General features: G+C 28.9%; 1 protein-coding gene and 1 long non-coding RNA gene across 2 annotated transcripts in view; one reads left to right on the forward strand and one right to left on the reverse strand.

Moving 5' to 3' along the window:
- The window catches only part of LOC107441771 (protein tiptop), a 390,616-nt gene that overhangs the window by 179,436 nt on the left and 192,327 nt on the right, over positions 1-18,853 (forward strand). The window lies entirely within an intron of this gene.
- LOC122270437 (uncharacterized) lies at positions 6,105-14,616 on the reverse strand. Its single transcript, XR_006225796.2, has 2 exons — positions 14,382-14,616; positions 6,105-6,582 (listed from the first exon to the last, which is right to left on the reverse strand). It is a non-coding gene; the product is annotated as an uncharacterized lncRNA (long non-coding RNA).

An 18,853-nucleotide genomic window follows, 5' to 3' on the forward strand; every position in this document is an offset into this window, starting at 1 on the left:
TGATGCTATGAAAGTCATAATTAAAAATATTAAGTTTGTTATAAAAGTATTCACGAAATTAATGAAGCTATATGTGAAACTCTTAAATAAAATTATGAAGTTTAATATGAAATATTCACGAAACTAATGAATAGGTGTATGAAATTTTTAATTAATTTTAGGAAATTATTCTTAAAGCTTATTCTGGCATTAAATAACTAATTAGTAAGTGTCACTTTATTTATAACTTGTCTCTTTATAATCAATCAATTATATATCTCTTTATAATCAATCAAAAGAAATTTGAGAGCAAAACATTTTCTATGCAAAGATTATAAATTTTAAACCATCATAGTTTTTAATCGTCATTTTGATTCTATTATTTCTGTTGAGCTCTATAAATATTGTATTACACTTCATATTAATTTGTGAGTATAATTACTAATATTGGAATTACTACAATCTCTATTTCGGGCTTTTATCAAAAACTAAAGAAGTTAATATGCAAAATTTTGTTTTGCCCTTTTTAAAAATTTAAATATTTTTTTAAGGGGTTACATTTTGTGTAACAAATTACCGTTTTAGATATATTGAATTCCAACCAATAAAATATCATTGTCTCTCAAATTAAATGTAATACATTACGTTATTAGTAATATTCAAGACCATTTTTTTAAAAAAAAACAAACATTATTTTACACATTTCTGTAATGATAATTTCGTATTCACTGATTATTTATTGCCTATTATCATGTGGTATTAAAATTTTCTCTGAAATCTTTTATCTGAAATGACTCCGCCAAATATTATATTTTTGTCGCCAAGTTGGCAACCTGATGGGGGTCTCAGTCTCATTTTACCGTTGAGATTGATCTGCTGTCATCTCCAAGCCAAAGGCTAGATTTGACTCACCCTTTCCCTTGTCTAGCAATACATAGTTTCAAAGTAAATGGCGTGTGTATACGTTGAAGAGGACCGACTATCGGTTTTCTTTTATAGCTCCTGAATCGGGATAAACCGGATTTTTACAGCTCCATCTCCTCTTTTTATCTTTTCTCTCTCTCCTCCTTGACCTCCACCTTTTCTTCTCCTCCGTGATACTCGCCAACTCAGTTTGCACAATCATTTTTTCCCCGTGGCATTTATTTTCTTTAAAAAAAATACGCCAAAAAGTAGTGCTGTACTTCGTAGTTAGGAGATGGATTTTTGCGCAGAATGTGTACAAGTACAATTCTCTGGAATTGAAGAATATGTATTTTAGAAAAAACAATGTTCTTAAATTCCATTCTTGACGCTAGATAACAATAAAATATTATTTTTTATTTATTTATTTTTAAGTTTGCCGCTTTAATTTGTTAAATGTGCGTGGAAAATTTAAAAACTCATGTTCTGTTAAACCATATACGTAATTTTGCCATTTTTCTCGTATGTGGATGTGAATAACGAAAAAAGCACTGGAAATAAATGTACAAGAAAATATGGGCCGGAAAATAGCGCAATTTTAATTTCTATTTAATGACCAATTCGATTCTGTCCTTTGAGACAATATTTAATGTAATTAATATTTATTCGAATGCAAACTATTACTTAGTTTGTTTAAAATATAATTAACGTACATAAATTAATTTGAAGTTCATGAAGTTTTAATTATTATATATTTTTTTAATGGTACATCGCTAATAAATAGCGTTATTTAATGAATCAACTAACAATAGTCTCTCTAAAAATTAATCTTGTCATCTGCTAATATTAACAAAAATGTCGAAATGTTTCACTTAATACAATTTTTAAAAAAAATGTCTTGTTGAAGAAGCATTAGTTGTATACGATTATAACATTATAATACAAAAAATGTAGTTATTGAAATTTAGAACGATTTTGGAACTAATAGAGAATTCTAATAATTTTGTTAAATAATATGATGTGGGAAAAGTTCCTTTCCATAAGCTTATAATAATTCCTTGTCAATAAATTAATTCATTAAAAATAGCTAATAAAACATTCAAACAAATATAACATATAACAGTTAAAGAGGTGTTTTTTACCGAGAGGTGTTTTTTTCTATTTCCTGTTTACTGTACTAATATACTATTATTCCTGCATCTATCAATTAATTATAGAAGTATTTAGAAAATAATTTAGCCAAAATTTATTGCATTAGAAAATTATCAGAAATTATTTTGTATAGTTTTATTCTAGGCCGAGACCTAAAGAAACCAATTAGAAATTGGAGAATTATGTTTAGATGTGTAAATATTTTGATTAACTTACATAAAGCTGTATAGATATTTTGATTAACTTACATAAAGCTGTTTAAATATTTTGATTAACTTATATAAAACTGTATAGATATTTTGATGAACTTTAATAAAGCTGTATAAATATTTTGATTAACTTATATAAAGCTGTATCATGCGAATAACCCATGTTTACTAAGTATTAATATTTAGTAAACCCTCGCGCCACTTTATTGTTTTAATTATTTGTGATTTGGCTAATTTGAAATTATTTACATGAACAAAAAAAGGTAAAAGTCATCGATTTATATTTCTATTATTTTTATTGTTTAATTACGCACAGTAATCGTTTAAGTTTTTAACAAATGTCATTTATTTTGTCAGTTTTATAATCTCAAAGCAATTGTCATATAATTAAAAAGAAATTTATAAATAGGAAAATTAATATAAATTGCTTATGAAATCAACAAACGTCACTTTAAATCTAAACCTTTCCTCTTAATTATTATTTTTTTAAAAAGAAATCATTTAATTGATATTTTATTTAATTGATCATTTAATTATTATTTTGAATATGCGCTAAATCGCGACGCATATTTCCGACGAACATTAAATCACGGCAAACATTTCATATCAGACTTCATCTCGCTAACTATCAGTTACTGAAAAAAATCCGATATTATTAATAAAAAGAGCTCCTATTTAACTTATTTTCGAAGATAAATAAAGTAATGCTTTAAAAAATTTTAATGCAATTTTTAACGAACACAATAGTTTCAGACCTGCAGGAATAAACAGCCAGTGGAATAAATTTTGTGGAAATCAAACATCATATTAGAACATACAGCAAGAAAGCAAAAAGTAGCAGCACTATTAACCCAAAAAGTGTTTCTCTTTCTTTGTTTTATGTTAATTGTGGAAAAAAAGAAAGAATTAAATATTTTTTTATCATTATCCAATAAACTTCGATTGTAAAATTGTATGCATAACACGTAATAAGTGTGTAAAGCAAATTGTATATTTCATGTCGTGTTTCAATAATATAGTCTGGTTGTTATACAGAAAGATTTAAATAAGCTAACAATAAAAAAAATAATAAAAGCTAATAATAAAACTGTAGATTAATTAATTTCATAAAATAATTATTCTTAATTGCATGATATCAAGCAGTTTAATTTTACACCTTTCAGTGTACGTTATTAATGCTTATTGATTCTTATAGCTGTTATTGATGCTGCTATATTTAGTTATTAAAAAAATTAAACACGTGATTGCAAATAAATACAAATTACCAGAAAACTCGATAATTTTGTCGTTTACTCGTGATTTATATCTTATTAAATTTATGATATCTCTCAGCATTTTTGAAACCAAATATTTGGTGTCATTAATTTTGATTATTTATTTACGCAAATGATCTTACAAATATGAATTTGATATTTCTACTCATAATAAATCCAATCATCCCTCCCGAATAAATTATTTGTGTACAGCAAAAAAAAAAAAAAAAAAAAAAAANAAAAAAAAAAAAAAAAAAACTTTAATTATGTAATTTGATTTAACTACACTTCATCTCAAGTACTTGGTGGGGGGAAGAAAAAAAAAGAATTATGCGAAAATGCTTCTTTTTATGACATAGTACTCTTCAATACTGTTTTTAGATGCCCCTTTTTCAGTACCTGAAATATCTATTCTAGAACAATTCTAAACTCTAAGATTTTGACGTTTATTCCTCCTTAAATTAATGCCCACTAATTATCGTCGTTTTCCCGCGAGCGCTACTAATTATCAAATTATTCTATTTTCCGTAATTGGGAAAGTCTGGAATTAAAGAACTCTTGGGTGGTGTAAAAAACTGGAATGAGGAAGAAAAAAAACAGGGAAAAGGGAGAAAAAATTAGAAAATCGAGTACTGCAATAACAACGAATGAAATAAATGTTGATTCGAATTTTTTTTTCCTTAACGGAAAGCTTTTCCAGTACTTCTGTAATTTTTTATTCCAGTTTTTTTTTCTTTAAGTCGTTCTTTTAAAGAATTACGATTGATTGTCGGAATTCCTATGACTGCGAAGTGACGGGTTTTAAGCGTTCGTATCAATCTGCGAAAGAATTCGAACAAAAAACTGCAAATAAATCAGAAATAAGAAAACAAAAAAAAAAATTCTCAAATTTTTTTTTCTCATCAAAGAATGATGCTTTTGCTTTTCTTTAAATTCTCGCTCCCCTTTTTTTATTCGTGTATGCATCACAAGATTTGCAACCCATTTTAATTTTTATTTTTGTCCAAATAAACGAAATAAAAAAGCGTTTAATTGTTATCGGGAAATATACATGTTTTTTGATTGGTCATCTTGATTATTGAAGGCGATTTTTTTTTTCCTTCTAAAAAATTCATTTTCTTTTTACTGCATTGTTTGAAAGCGTGGCCTCTGATAAATTTATTACTTAATATTTAAGGTAAATTACTTAATATTTAATGTGTTATTTTTTTTTCCTTGTAGAGCAACTTTAATTTAAGTAATTCCCCACCGCTGTGACGTACTTGAAAACAAAATCGGATTTTTCTTTTTTGCAATTTTTGAAAAAACAATTTTATAATGCAAAAAAAGCAAAATATTTTCTAAAAAAATCAGAATTTTGAGGGTTACTAATCTACAACGATCGATACTTACGCATGCAAATTCAGCATACTACTGCATATATGCACATATGAATCGTAAGACAGGGCTCACACTCAGGGCCTAAGACAGGATTGCCTAGCCTTTACACACCTTCGCAATTGTACCACCCATTGCCTTTATTCTAATGATAATCGAAAAATCGCTTCTTTTTTTTTTTTTAATTTGGTGGCTCAGGGGATAAAGCGCTCGCCTTCCAATGAGGACATCCGAGTTCGAATCCAGCGGTGTTCGATTCGAATTCCACACCCGGCTCACATTGACCACAGTACTGACGTAATATATCCTTAGTGGTAGACGGTTCATGGGGTAGAGCTCCTTTGCAGGCAGGCGAACTGTGGGAGGTTTTCCTGTTTTTTCTTTCCATGTAACGCAAATGCGAGTTAGTTCCATCAAAAAGTCCTTCACGAAGGCAAGTTTCTCCCAATACTTGATCCAGGAGTTCTCTTGTCTTTTGGATCGGGTTCAAAATTACAAAGCAACAGAGTTTTGAGCATTAGTAGTCATAAACTCAAAATTGGGTCAGCTGTTCAATGACGGTTATCGAATACTTTTTACGATTTATATGATTAAAATACGAATTTAATGTTAAAAATAAGAAAAGAAAGAAAGAAAAATAAAAATACGATTAACCCTTATTTTTTAGCGCGTATGATAATAAATAGCTAACTATATTAATTGCTAAAAACCATTTGATAAAAAAATAAATGATATAAAAATTCGAAAAGAATACTGAATAAAAAAAGTGAACTTATTTATGAATACATAATTGCTTACATTTATAATTATCAAACCTTACTTGTTAGTGTATATGACACAAAAATAAATTATTTACTACAATAATAGCATGGGGGAAAAAACATTATATAGCAGGGAGAGAAATATGCATATTTATGATTACATAATTGCATAAATTTATAACCAACAACATATATTTTATTTGCAGTTTTTTATGCTAAATTCGAGGATAAAAGATAAAGACAAAGCTTGCTAGTTGTAAGAAACATAGAAATCGCATTTAGCTTCTTTATTTATTTTTTAAACGACTTTTTTTTATTGCTTATATTTTCACTAAAAAATCTTGAACATTTTATGAAAGATGCTAAAGTTAAGTGCATTCTTTGAAGTTAAATTTTTCGTTACTTATTTATAAGTTGCATAATTAATAAAATAATAGATATCATTAGAAGAAAAAAATAATAAAAAACTATTTCATAATATCCATTTTTATTAAATCTACAAACGTAAACTTTTATCATTCATGTTTCGTTTTATCAGTTAAAATTTTATGGAAATCATAAACGATTCCTTGTATGAATCGAAAATATCATTCTTATTCCGTCTTTAGTTTTTAAAAAATAAAAAATCTTAACTATTTCCAAAATAGCGTATTTCCTCCGCGGGAAATTTTTTTTAAAAAATGATGCAAAAGCGGTAAAAATCTCATTTTTCTTCAAAACAAAAACAATAAGAAGCACTTATGATACAACCCCCGTTGCATGAAATAGATGAAAAAGAAAAATGTGTTCTTCACTTGGTTTGCGTGAGGAAAAGCATTTCCCGCCAATTGCTCTCTCACGTGATGGTTTGGGAGCCCTTCGATTGGTTCGGCCGTCATTTCAGCAAAGGATTAAATAAAACGCGTTGGAAGATGCTGAATTTTCAAGATGGAGATTCCTCAGAATTACCTGGAAAAAAATAAATAAAACTAAAAACTATAATATAAAAAAAGGAAATCAGACAGAGGTGGAAAATAAATAATTAATTTTGGAAGCAATAAATGGGGTGCACTACTCCAATTATGAGACCAGGCTTATAAAAATGTTTTCTGAGAAGTGTATTTTATGTAAATGTTGTAAATAAAGGAAGTGTAAATGACGGTTTTTTCTTCTTTCGGTGTGTTTTATCCGTGTTAATGTACCTTTATTTATACGAATATATTGATGCATATTTTATATCTAACCTTAAAGATTTTGAAACAGTGGCGTGAAGAGGTGTCCGAATGTTGGGGTCAAACGCCTCTTCTAAATGCCCCCCCCCTCCCTATCAAAAAGAGATGTGTAATCGCTGGAGGGGGCAATAATAATGACGAAAACGCCATTCGACTGAAGTAAAAATAAATAAATAACTTAGAATAATATGTATTTATGAAAATTTAAATTCATAGTTTAAATTAAATTCTTTTTTTATGTAAATGTAAGCAGAAATTATTTTTCGATAAAAAAAAAAAAATTAAAAAAAAAAAATTATTTAGTAACTAATAGTAATTTCCAAAAAACTAGTCTTTAACTTTTTTTCTTTAAATGCAAAAACTATGCATTTAAATTTTGTGGATGATTTTTCTTTTCAGTAATTGTATTGCCTAAACTTTTACTATTAAATTTGTTATGAAATCTTTTTATCCTTTCCGTATTTTCCTTGCGAAAACTTAGGAAATTAATTATTCTTAAGAAAAATGGAAGTAATAGAAATATTTGTGTCCTTAGTTTTCGATTTGATGCCTTTTTCGACATGATGTCTGTGGCAGTTGCCCGTCCTGGGTCCCTCTCTAACATGTCTTTTAACATGTCATCCACTGCAAGTGGTAATCATTGCTATCTTTGGCTTAAATTTTCATTAACTTATCGACTCTTTTCAAATTTAAAGCATTTCATTTCAATCCTCCATGCGATTCTCTATTCAAATATATTAACTTTTTATTTTCCAGTGGTCTGGTACTCTAATTATCAGTATCTTTAAATTTTTTGACGCTCCTAGGTATAGGCTATCGCTATGTTAAAATTAGTATTTTGTAAACTCTGACTTTGGACACTCAAATTTTTATCTTAGCGTTTTTATTTCTATCTAAATTTTTTATATGTTGTTCCCCCAAATGTTTTCAATTGTCCGCCACCCTGTTTTTAATTTTTCATCCATCCTTTGACTTTATATTAAATTTCAAAGAGACATCACTTTCCCATGTTAATGGTGTTCTATTCCCCATAACAAAATGTAAACAATTTCTATGATCGCAAACACAGTTAAGTGCTTTAAATCACACCATATTCATAATTCTTTAATCAATTAAATTTATAATCGACATTATTCATTTTAATAGCTTTTCCTATTCCATGCTGTTTTTAAGTTAATACCAGAGTCATTGTTTACAAACCTTTATTAAATTGATTCGATCATACATTTGTTGTCTTAGTTCATTTTTATTTCTTTTTACATAGATTAGGGCCATTTTATTTATCTTTAAGTGTTTTTTTTTAATTATGTATCATTATATTATTGTCAAAATTGTCTCCGAGTGCTTTATTTTGATTTTTCTTTGCATTTTTACAATGTTTTTTCTCAAATAACAAAGCTCAAGTTAGATTTACATACTCATATATAGCTTAAGGTCATTTAGCAATATTTTGCATCAGCCTACCAGAAGATTTTGGATACTACCAACCAATGGAATACCCAGGTCAACTCATCAACAGTAGTACTTATTTATACTTCGGTTTGTTTACTCTCACCATTTTTAAGCACTTAGAAATTGTTTGTTAACATAGCGATGGCCTATCCTCCCTTTATTAGTACATTTATTGATATAACTTTTACCGGCCTAGTACCAGTTGTTATCTACTGTTGCATCTTATCTTTTTAGCACTAAATTTGATATATAGTTAACTGTCTTAAATTATCACATATGTTTCTAGTTAAATTTTCATTAGGCAACTTTTAGTACTTGTATGCCATCGCCAGTGTATCCATTAATGACTGATCATTCTGCTTCAACCAATTAAGTTTCCTCACTCTGCCTAGAGCCGCCTTCATTGTTTCCTGCATTCTATCAGGTTTTCAGCACATCTAATACGCATTTATCCTCCCACACCTCCTTTCTCTGGCGGTGACATACCTTATCAATGGAGCATCGGTTCTCAATTAACTTCTATTCTGGGTTTTCTCAGGGGCCAGGCTTTGACTCACCATTGCCACTCTTTTTAATTTGTATTTTTACATTAACTAACGTTTTTAAAGAGCTCTATTTACCCTTTCTGCTTACATATTGACTACCTTCTTTCATGGCTAATTCACAAGTTACAGACAATTTTCAAAATCCTGCAAGGTCAGCAAGATCCCAACGCAGAGTTACACAAAACTTTCAAAGAGTTGACTATAATATCTCACTCACAGAAACTCCTTCCAGATCAAAAAATTCTCATCGAAAAGATAATAAAACCATACAATGTCCTGATACTAATACATCACCTTCAGTAATCGTTGATCTCACTTCTGTCTATGAACATACTTCTCCGGTAACCAACGACTGCATCATCAGTGATACTCCAACTTCTACCAACAAAAATACCTCCATCATGTCACAGACTAAAACGGATATAGAACGCCTTCTACATATAATAGAGAAAAACATCAACTACAGCAATCATAAGAAAATATTCCTTCCGCAAGAACCACGATCTGCTTGTATCAATGCAATTCAACAAATAAGGAAGATAACTTCGGAACAAGAAACTCATGACTTGATAAATTCTAGAAACTTCCAAACATCTTTGGACAAGAAAATTGACTATATGCGAATAAAACTTGATGACTTTTCATTAAATGTTCACTCCTCAAACCCACTAAATCAAATTGAAGAGAATCTAAAGACCATCAACGCAAGACTCGAAAAATTAGAAAATACCACCTCTATCAATGTTGATGTTCCACGAGTAATAATACCACCAAAACCAATAATAGTAAAACCACAAGAAGACTGCTCCACAACTGATATTGTGGAAAGGCTGATTCAGGAAGAACCTAAACTGCCCGTGAAAAAAGTCTATAGAAGCAGCAAGATACTAGAACTAAAGTTTCATAACAATCAACATAAGGAAACGGTCCTCTCAACCTTACAAAAGACAGGCATCCAATATCACGACAAAGACGTAAAGTTGTTCTCTCTAATTCTTCTTAACACACCTGTCACATTCACAGAAACTGAGATTATTAACTTGATTAAAATCAATGGCAATTTCAACCCTGCCTATGATATCATCAAACTGACCAAAGAAATCCCACATAAAAGAGATAATTCTAAGAGACACATCATCATAAGAGTCAACAGAAAACTCTCCATCAAGCTTTTGAATCTTAATTATTTCTACGCTGGTCTACAACGTTGCACAATTAAAAAAAGACTGGTTTTATTAAGGTGCAGAAAATGCCAGACAATAGGTCATCACCAAAACACATGTATTGAGTCATACTGTTATCGTGAGAAATGCGGATACAAAGGTCATAATATCGAAAATTGCACAGAAAAAGAAGAATTCTGCATAAACTGTCACTCATCCAACCAAGACTCCAATTTAAATCTGGACTGTAATCACAGAGCCTCCTCACCTTCCTGTCCAACTTACTTGCACGATCTAAAAGAGCTACGTCAACCCAATCAAGCCTATACACATCCCTACTAAAAAGACATACATTTATATATATATTTGTTTATTAAGATTTCTCTATATCTAGTAATACTTTCATCTCTATTAGTCTTTTTTAACGCTATATTTTTTTTTCTCTTTCTTTCTTATTAATTTATTTTATTCATTTCTTTTTACTAATTTCTCATTTCACATGTATATTTTTTTGGTCTTATTTCTTCTTAAATTCCACACATTCAGTAAAAAAAAAATATATATACATATTTTTTTTAAATATCATGTTATGTAGGCTGGAGTGGAGCTGGATTAGTGGCCAAGTCTTGGGCTATATGGTTAAGGGTTTTTCATAACCTAGGTACATGCCCAGGGCCTGGAGGAAAGAAAAAAAAAGAAGAAAAAAAAGTCACAAATCCTATTTTTTATTTTTCAGTAATATAATAACATATTTCCACATTAGATAAAAAGTCAGCAATAATGTACTTTATAAAAATCATTATAAAAATAAAATTGCAGCAGTTTCATAAAAAATTTTTTTTAAAAATTAAAAATCGTTTTTAACATCTTGTTTGAGATACATCGAATTTCGAAATAATTTTATCGTCTGATGTTTTGAAAAATGAAAAAAAAATCTGGAATTCAAAATTGTCTTATTTTTTTTCATAAATGTTATTCTATATTATAATTATTTCTTACCATTTCTTTCTCCTTTCTCTCATTGGTTGATTCAGTAATTTTTATTTCCACTTTCTTTCTCTTAGTGTAAATATTCCTTGATTTAATAATTTTATTTTTTTGTGCATTTCTTATTCATTAGTTTAAAAAATAATTCGGTTAGTTTTGCGTTTCGTTTTCATTCTCATTATTTAGTTCATTTGACAATTCTGATCTTGCTTTCTTTTACACAGTTCATTGGCTAACTTGATAATTTTTAAAATTTGATGCTTTTTCTTTTCCGGTTGATTTAATAATTTACTAATTTTTATGTTACATTTTTTCTCAAAGTACATTGGTTGATTCAATAATTTACTAGTTTTGTTACTTTAAGCAACCCAAGTTATTCCATTACCGATTCTTATATTCATGCATATGAATTTTTCTTACGACTTTTTTTTCCTTCCTTGAGCAGATGTTCCAAAAAAAAAAAATTTACAATAGTCAGACTGTGAAGAAAGGACAAATAATAGTATGTTTCTGACAGAAGATATTACAAAAAATTCGAATAAAAAATCGTTTGGGTTTGTGGGAGGATTATGAAACTTCAAAGTTCATTCAGGACTGGGAATTGGAAGAATGCTAATATTTCAGACCAATACATTTGATTGAATATAGCTACTACTGCCTATGTTCATATCCTTATAATCGCAAACCCAGGCCGCTCCGAGCCATTTACATTTCTACGAGAAGTTAATCTTAAGAGGAATAATCATTCTTTTTTTTTTTTTTTTTTTTTTTTTTTTTTTTTTTTTTTTTTTTTTTTTTNTTTTTTTTTTTTTTTTTTGAAATAGAAGCTTAGACGATAATGCTTTACAAAACCATATCATATATATAATTTTTTTTTTTACCTAACTTGAAGAATGAAATAGACTCTAACAAATATCACTTTACTTGTCTTCGCTTCCATTAATTACGGATTATTTTGTAAAATATTCCCCATACACAAAATTAGAGATTTTCGATTTTGTTGAACCATAATGTTCAAATTTGTTGCCATCTTAGGAAGATAAACTATGTTATGAAATTTTTTTTCTTTTTAAATTTTATGAAATTATACTGTTATTCAACTTGAATTAAAACAAAGACAACTTACAGTTGCAGGAAATTTGAATGGTATTACAGTTTAAAGCATTATTCGATATTACTGTTTGACTTTGAACCGATTTTTTGTGAGACTGTATTTCACTTTAAATGAATAATTTTAATTTACCCATAATTATGAATTGACCCATTCATTCCCAAATCACAATTATCACAATATAAATTAATGTCAATTTTATTTTTTAAAAGCTTTTTTCTGAGAAGTGTTTGAAGTTGGTAGAATTTAGAAACGATTTTCAAATTGCCGAAGAACTATTAAAATTTAATATTACATTTTTAGAAATTTTGCAGTGTTTAAACCATAATATCGTTCAAAATTATTGCAATCTTAATGGTTCCAAGTTGAACTGTATTATAATAGAATTAATTAAACCATGATACCATACTTCTACTGAAATAGAAGCATAATATAATTTTATACTTTATTATGGTTGCAGGAAATATACGTTTTATTATTTTTAAGGTACTGATATTACAGTTGAATGTTTTATCATTTAAAGCCTAATTTTGAAAAATTACTGCTTGAAAGTGATAGAAAGATTTTACCTTTAGCGCAGTTTTTTTATGCTGTATTTCATAACCATAAATTATTAAGAAGCTAAATATAATATTTTTCACTTATTTTGTTCTAAATTTAATCAAAATAATGAAACATGTATGAAAAATATGGTTAATAAAAATTCTTCGTCATAGGGTTAACAGGTTTTTCTGAGAGGTGTGTAGGATTGTAAGAATATGAAAAGTATTCTTCTGATTGTGTTTATAAAAATATTTTCTGAATATTTTAATTTCAATTTATGACGCAAAAATATTATTTATAAATCAAACTTAGAACTTTTTTTTTAATTTTGCTGAAAATCAGATTCGAATTGAATTTAAAATTTAAAAATGCAATATCGTTCGAACTCTCTTAAAACATGCTAAGATAAAATTCAAAAGAAGTGAATACTTATAACTAATTTTATTCAAATTTATCTCGAAAAAAAAATTCCTATTTGCTTATAGTGCACTTTTGGAACTGTCCCAAAGAGGGACGATAAACTTTGTGTTTCAGTTGGGATCATAATGGGACAGGATAATACCCGGATTCCAGAAATTGATTAATTTACTGCAAAAGGAATTTTCAGATTAGGAATTGAAAACAATTAACAGTCATAAAAAGAAAGAAAAAAAATCCGAAATGGAAAGTTAGTCCTAATAAAATGTTTAAAGTTCTGTTTTTTTTTTCTTTTTCTTTTATTGATTTATTATAATAAAATCTGTCATATACTAGTTGAATGATGTGATGTACTAAAATATTTTATTTTATTTATAGGTAAGTCTGAAATCCTTTTCTATGTTAACAGAAGACGCAATGTAAGTAGATATTTTTAGATTTGAGTCTAAATTTGACTTTTTTTTTTAAATGCAAAAATTATTTACTGAAAAAAATATTTATTAAAAACCTTTTCAAGAATGAGAATTTCTTTTTTAAATACTCATTTGTTGCTTAATATTTAGATGCAATGCATCTTTATCTACATATAGTATATTGAGTTCATTGTTATAGAACATAGATTTTTAAAACTATTTTACCTGGTTTACTAATAATTTTTCGGCTATTCTAGTCATATGGATGTATAGTATAGATCTTAGCATAAAATATAAGTTAAAATTATAATGGAAGTCGAAATATGGGTTTTTCGCGTTCTCCAAGCTTATAGCAAAGGCGCCAACTATTACGATTTATCCATAATTGTTACGCTTCGTAGTCAAGATTACGATTTCACGGTTGAGTAATAAAAATTATGGCTTGTTTTCCCTCTCTTTTTTTTTTTAAAGATAGTTTTTTTCTCCTAAATTACGAAGAATTATTAAATTTTGCTGTTAGTAGCGAATATTCGAAAAAAAGTACTTTGTAACTTGTACTTTCTTAAAAGTACAACTTTTAAATGTTGCCTTTTTATTTAATGGCAAATTCATGATGCATTATTTTATTACTATTAGGTGTATAGAATTGAAAAACACCTTAAAATCGCGCTAATTTGGATTTTGTTGATGTTATACGTATTATTGTACTTACTACGTTATTTACTAGTTATCTTGTGATTACAGATAGTAAGTTTAAAAAGTTGACATTCTGTTACACGACGAAATTTTGGATCGAGACCCTCAACATAGCCGTGATAAAATATAATAGTCATGTGACTTTTTCATTTTGTGACGCAGAAAGTTTTACCCTTAACCAACTTTTTAGACCAAATAAAAATATTTACCTCCATCTTGTCCAACATCCAACGAAACCACTTTCCATATCTCGATAGTGTATTTTCTTCCTGACGCACGGAGAAGCAGAACTCATTACGAAGTTACTATGTCTCAGATACAAACATTCAGGCAAATGTTTACATTGAAAACGAAACAGTTCGGAGGCTCCGCCCATCGCACGTTGTCTATTGTTTTATCGAATTTTTTTTAATACTAAGTTTATTAAGTTCATCTTTATCGTTATCAAAACGAAACTATAACGGTTTTTCGTATAGAATAAAGCGTTGATCTACTTACAGTTTTTTTACAAAATTATTTAAAAATATTGTTTTAATTGATGTTGTGCAGCTGTTTTTAAGTATCATATTGATTAGAGATAATTATATATACATTCCCCGAATATATTAAGACATTAATGCCAATATTAATTATTATTCTAATTACGTACTTCAAAAAATCGTTGCGAGATAATAATTCACTTATCTCTTAAAGAAGCAATTCCAATTAATATATCGATTAAAGCAGGTCTTCTATGTCGCCAAATGACTATTAAAAGCAACAGTGGGTACAGGGGCAAATTTTTTTTTTTTCGCCAACAAAAAATCCTTACGCATATTAGCTTCATTTGTTAGAATATCGCTTAACATACTTTAGCTTAGCGAAATTTTTTCCCTCTCCAAGCTCAAGTATTTTTTTTATTTTTTATTCCCTCTCTTTTTTTTTTTTACCCTTTTAATGTTGATGTGCTCTAGACATTTCCGTTGCTTACAACAGAATAACTTTTTTTCTCATTTTTTTCTAACCTTTTCTCTTAAATAAAAAAAAACTATCGAGTTAAATAGGAAAAGAAGCGTAACTAAAAAAAAAAGTACAATTAGCAATAATAGTGCATACCTACGAGGCGCGGCCATTAGCGAAAGGTAGGGATTTTTTTTCCCTTTTTTTTTCACCGTTACGGTAGCGCCCTCAAAGTGCTGTGATAATAAAAAAACACAATTAATAATTTATGGTTAATTGCACATTCGGAAGCCTAGAGAGAAGTGGAAAAAAAAAACTCATTGTAAGTGTAGGAATGTATTTTGTTGCTTTTGTGAATATAATTTGTGTGGGGTGAGGCGCTGTGAAAAAATGAAATTAAACGAGGGAAAAAATTTAATGTTCAAAGAAAAGTGATGAAAAACTTAATGTTAAAACTAATGTGTGAGTGGGGACGGGATTTTTTTTTTCTTTCCTTTAAGTATAAATAACTTCTTAGCATTTTTTTTTTCTTCTTCTGCATTCTTTTCTGGGAGATTCAAAGTTAAGTGAAAAGTAAGATTATAAATTATAAGTCATCTGCTTCGGACATTCTGCGTGTAATAGGAAATTATATGGCGGTATTTTGTCCGCATTTAAGATATGCGTTTTTAGACTGTTCTTCAAATTATTTCTCTTTTCCTTACTTCGTGAAAGTTTTTTTTGGTTGTTTTTTTAATGAATTTAATGATATTTTCTTTGGATATTTCTGGTGTTTGGATAGTTCAAGCGTAATAATTAAATTCTTTATTTCCTTAGTAGTATAATATAATGTTTTTTTTCTGTGTAATTTATTTTTTCGCCATTTTTGGTATTCTTTTTTTTTTGCGATATAAAATCAAATGTACTAAATCTATGACAATGGTTAAAGCTGCACAATCTCTGTTTCATCGATTTGTTTATTATCTTGTGTATGCCGTGTTTTATTTTAAGAGTGAAAAATGTATGCATTAAATTTAAAGATTTTATCTACAGTAATAGATTTCAATCCTCTGAGCTCGGCAATTTTAAGTATAATAAAATGCTTCCTTTATGAGAATAATAGTCTCGCAGTGGACTGATCGTTAAGACACGGTTCCCAGCAGATCACCGAAGTCAAGCATCACTGGCTGCGGTCAGTGTGCGGGTGGGTGACCACTTGGTTCAGTCTGCGTAGGGACCGAAGGTGTGAGGTATTGGTCCTCGTTAAACTGTTCTACCGTAAAGTGCTCGACTTCGCGTGCAGGTCGTCGGACTACCAAAGCGGGGATGCCATCCCCTCTGCAGAGGATCGAAATTGTGATGGCATGTTTTCGGATCATCCTCAGGTATGTTTCACAGACCGTCACCAATAGCCCATTGTGCAGCTCTAGTGCGATGTAAATGAACTACAACAACAACTACTACTTATTAGAAAAATAGAAGATTTTTTTTCTGTATAATTTCTAGTTATTGTTTACCATTCTTTTATCTGTGACATAATATCAAATGTAATTAATCAATAATTGTGGTTGAAGTACCAATTTAGTTACCAAATTTTGTTGCACCGTTTTGTTTATCTTGTATAAGTTTTTGAATTTGCTTTTCACTCAGAGCAAATTCAGAATCAAATTACGGTAAAAAGTATCGGCATTCTGAGTGCCAGTACATCTATTTTTACCGGTACAATGTTACGGAACAAAAAATCTGATATACCGTAACTTTTACAGTAATAATTACCGTAAAATCACTCTAATTAAAGAAATATTATGATAACATTTATGGCTTGTTATAGGGTGCGTAGCGTTTGTAAAAAGTGCTTAAAGGTGCTTATTTTCGATTTTCGTTTTTTAAAAGCCCTTAAAGGTGCTTTTTTCATTGGGTGTTTTCAAAAAGTGCTTAATTTACGCTTTTTCAAAATGAGATTTTTCCTTTACTGTGTTGATTTTCCCTTCGAATTATGCAAAAAGACACAGTTCATGTCGTTCCTTTCAACGTTTTCACAATTGATTCAATCCCACTCTATTTCGGCGTATTGTCAGTCTGTAGCGTATGAAAACGCCATTCGTTTTACATGATTTAAAATTTCATGATTTTTGACAATTGTCAAAAACAATGCCAAAAGGTTTTTCTTTTTTTGACTTGACGGTTAAAACAAGCTAAAACCGTCAATTGTCAAAAACTTTCCAACCCTGTCTAATTATGATGTTTTTTAAAGTGCTTAGAAATATTTTTTGGGTGCTTAAAAAGTGCTTATTTTTTGTTGAATAATTTGGCTACGCACCCTGTGTTATTTTACGGTAAAAATTGATTTTATGGATGATGGATGATGCACCCATGCTGCCGGTACTTCATACCGCAATTTGGTACTTCTTTAGCATATTTTGTGTTACAAGGATTTGAAATTATGCAAATCAGTAGGCATTGTATTGCATTTTAAGGTTTAAACCGCTAACTTGATTTGAAGTCTGTTTTTTCGAAGACTCTGTTGTCGTCCCTTGAAATAATGTTCTTTTTTTCTCTTTTTTTTTTCGTTCTTGTTTTTTTTTTCAGCACGGCAAATAGTATTCAATATCCGTAACTACTGTGACTTTTTCACAATTATTAATGACTCTTAGGCCAAGTTTAGCTTATCTTTATCAAGTGCCTTTTTTGTTAATTCTGAAAATGGCACTGAGTGTCAACAAAAAGAAAAAGTGAAAATGGAAGGCTTTTGCGATCTAACTTTTTTATACTTTAAATGTTATTCCGACACTGTATTATCTGAGATCATGACAATTTGAAAAATTTAATAATTTAGTGATTTTGATAATTTTTATTTTGGTGAAACGCTTCCGCCAATTTGGCGATTTTTTTAAAAAAAAAAAAAAGTTTAACACTTTTTCAAATATCAAGGTTATTTTCCCATTTTGAAGCTATTAAATCGGATTAGATTCTTTACGCAAGATGATTCATACAATTGAAATAATAGCTTTGCTTCAAGGGTGAGGAACTTAAACTGCGGCTTCTTTTTTTTATTATCAGATATTTAATTGCTAATATTAGATGGGTAATTTAACACTGCATATTTGCCTATTTTTAGATTCCTTAAAATTAAGTTTTATTATTGTTTAAACTCATGAAAACCGATTTAAATGATGCGGATAAATTCTCTTAATGCAAATTAGGCTTAAACAAAGCATCAAAAACTGAAAAACAGACAAATGCACGATAAACTACCTTTTAAATAATGCTGTTTGTAAAATTGTATATGCATAATTTTGTCAAAGAAATCGATAGAAAATATAAGCACTTTTTTAGCTATAAATATTTCCCGAACTATAAATATTTCATTATTCGCATAGAATAAAAACAATTCTTAAATCTTTGTTGACTGACTGTCTATCTTGTGTTTTATGTGTTTCATTTGTGAAACTAAATAAAGACGATTAAAAGAATATTTCCGAATTTTTTCCTACGTTTTTACTCCTTTGACGGTTGAGTTTGATCGAAAAGAAAAAAGTCTCTAAAACTGTTCCATGCTGTAGTCCAAGAATAACATTAATTCCTTTATTCCAGAATATCATCTTAAAACTCACGTTTCGTATTTTTTGGCTCAGTTTTGTTCTAATTGCGCCATTTTGTTGATGATTTTTTTAGGAAGATCTAGAATATGCTAACAAATTCTTAAGCTAAACACACATTTCATAGATTTTTAAATAGATCCAAAGATATGATATCCAAACAG

This window comes from Parasteatoda tepidariorum, chromosome 4, assembly GCF_043381705.1.
Source record: "Parasteatoda tepidariorum isolate YZ-2023 chromosome 4, CAS_Ptep_4.0, whole genome shotgun sequence".
In the NCBI taxonomy this organism is placed as follows: Eukaryota; Metazoa; Arthropoda; class Arachnida; order Araneae; family Theridiidae; genus Parasteatoda; species Parasteatoda tepidariorum.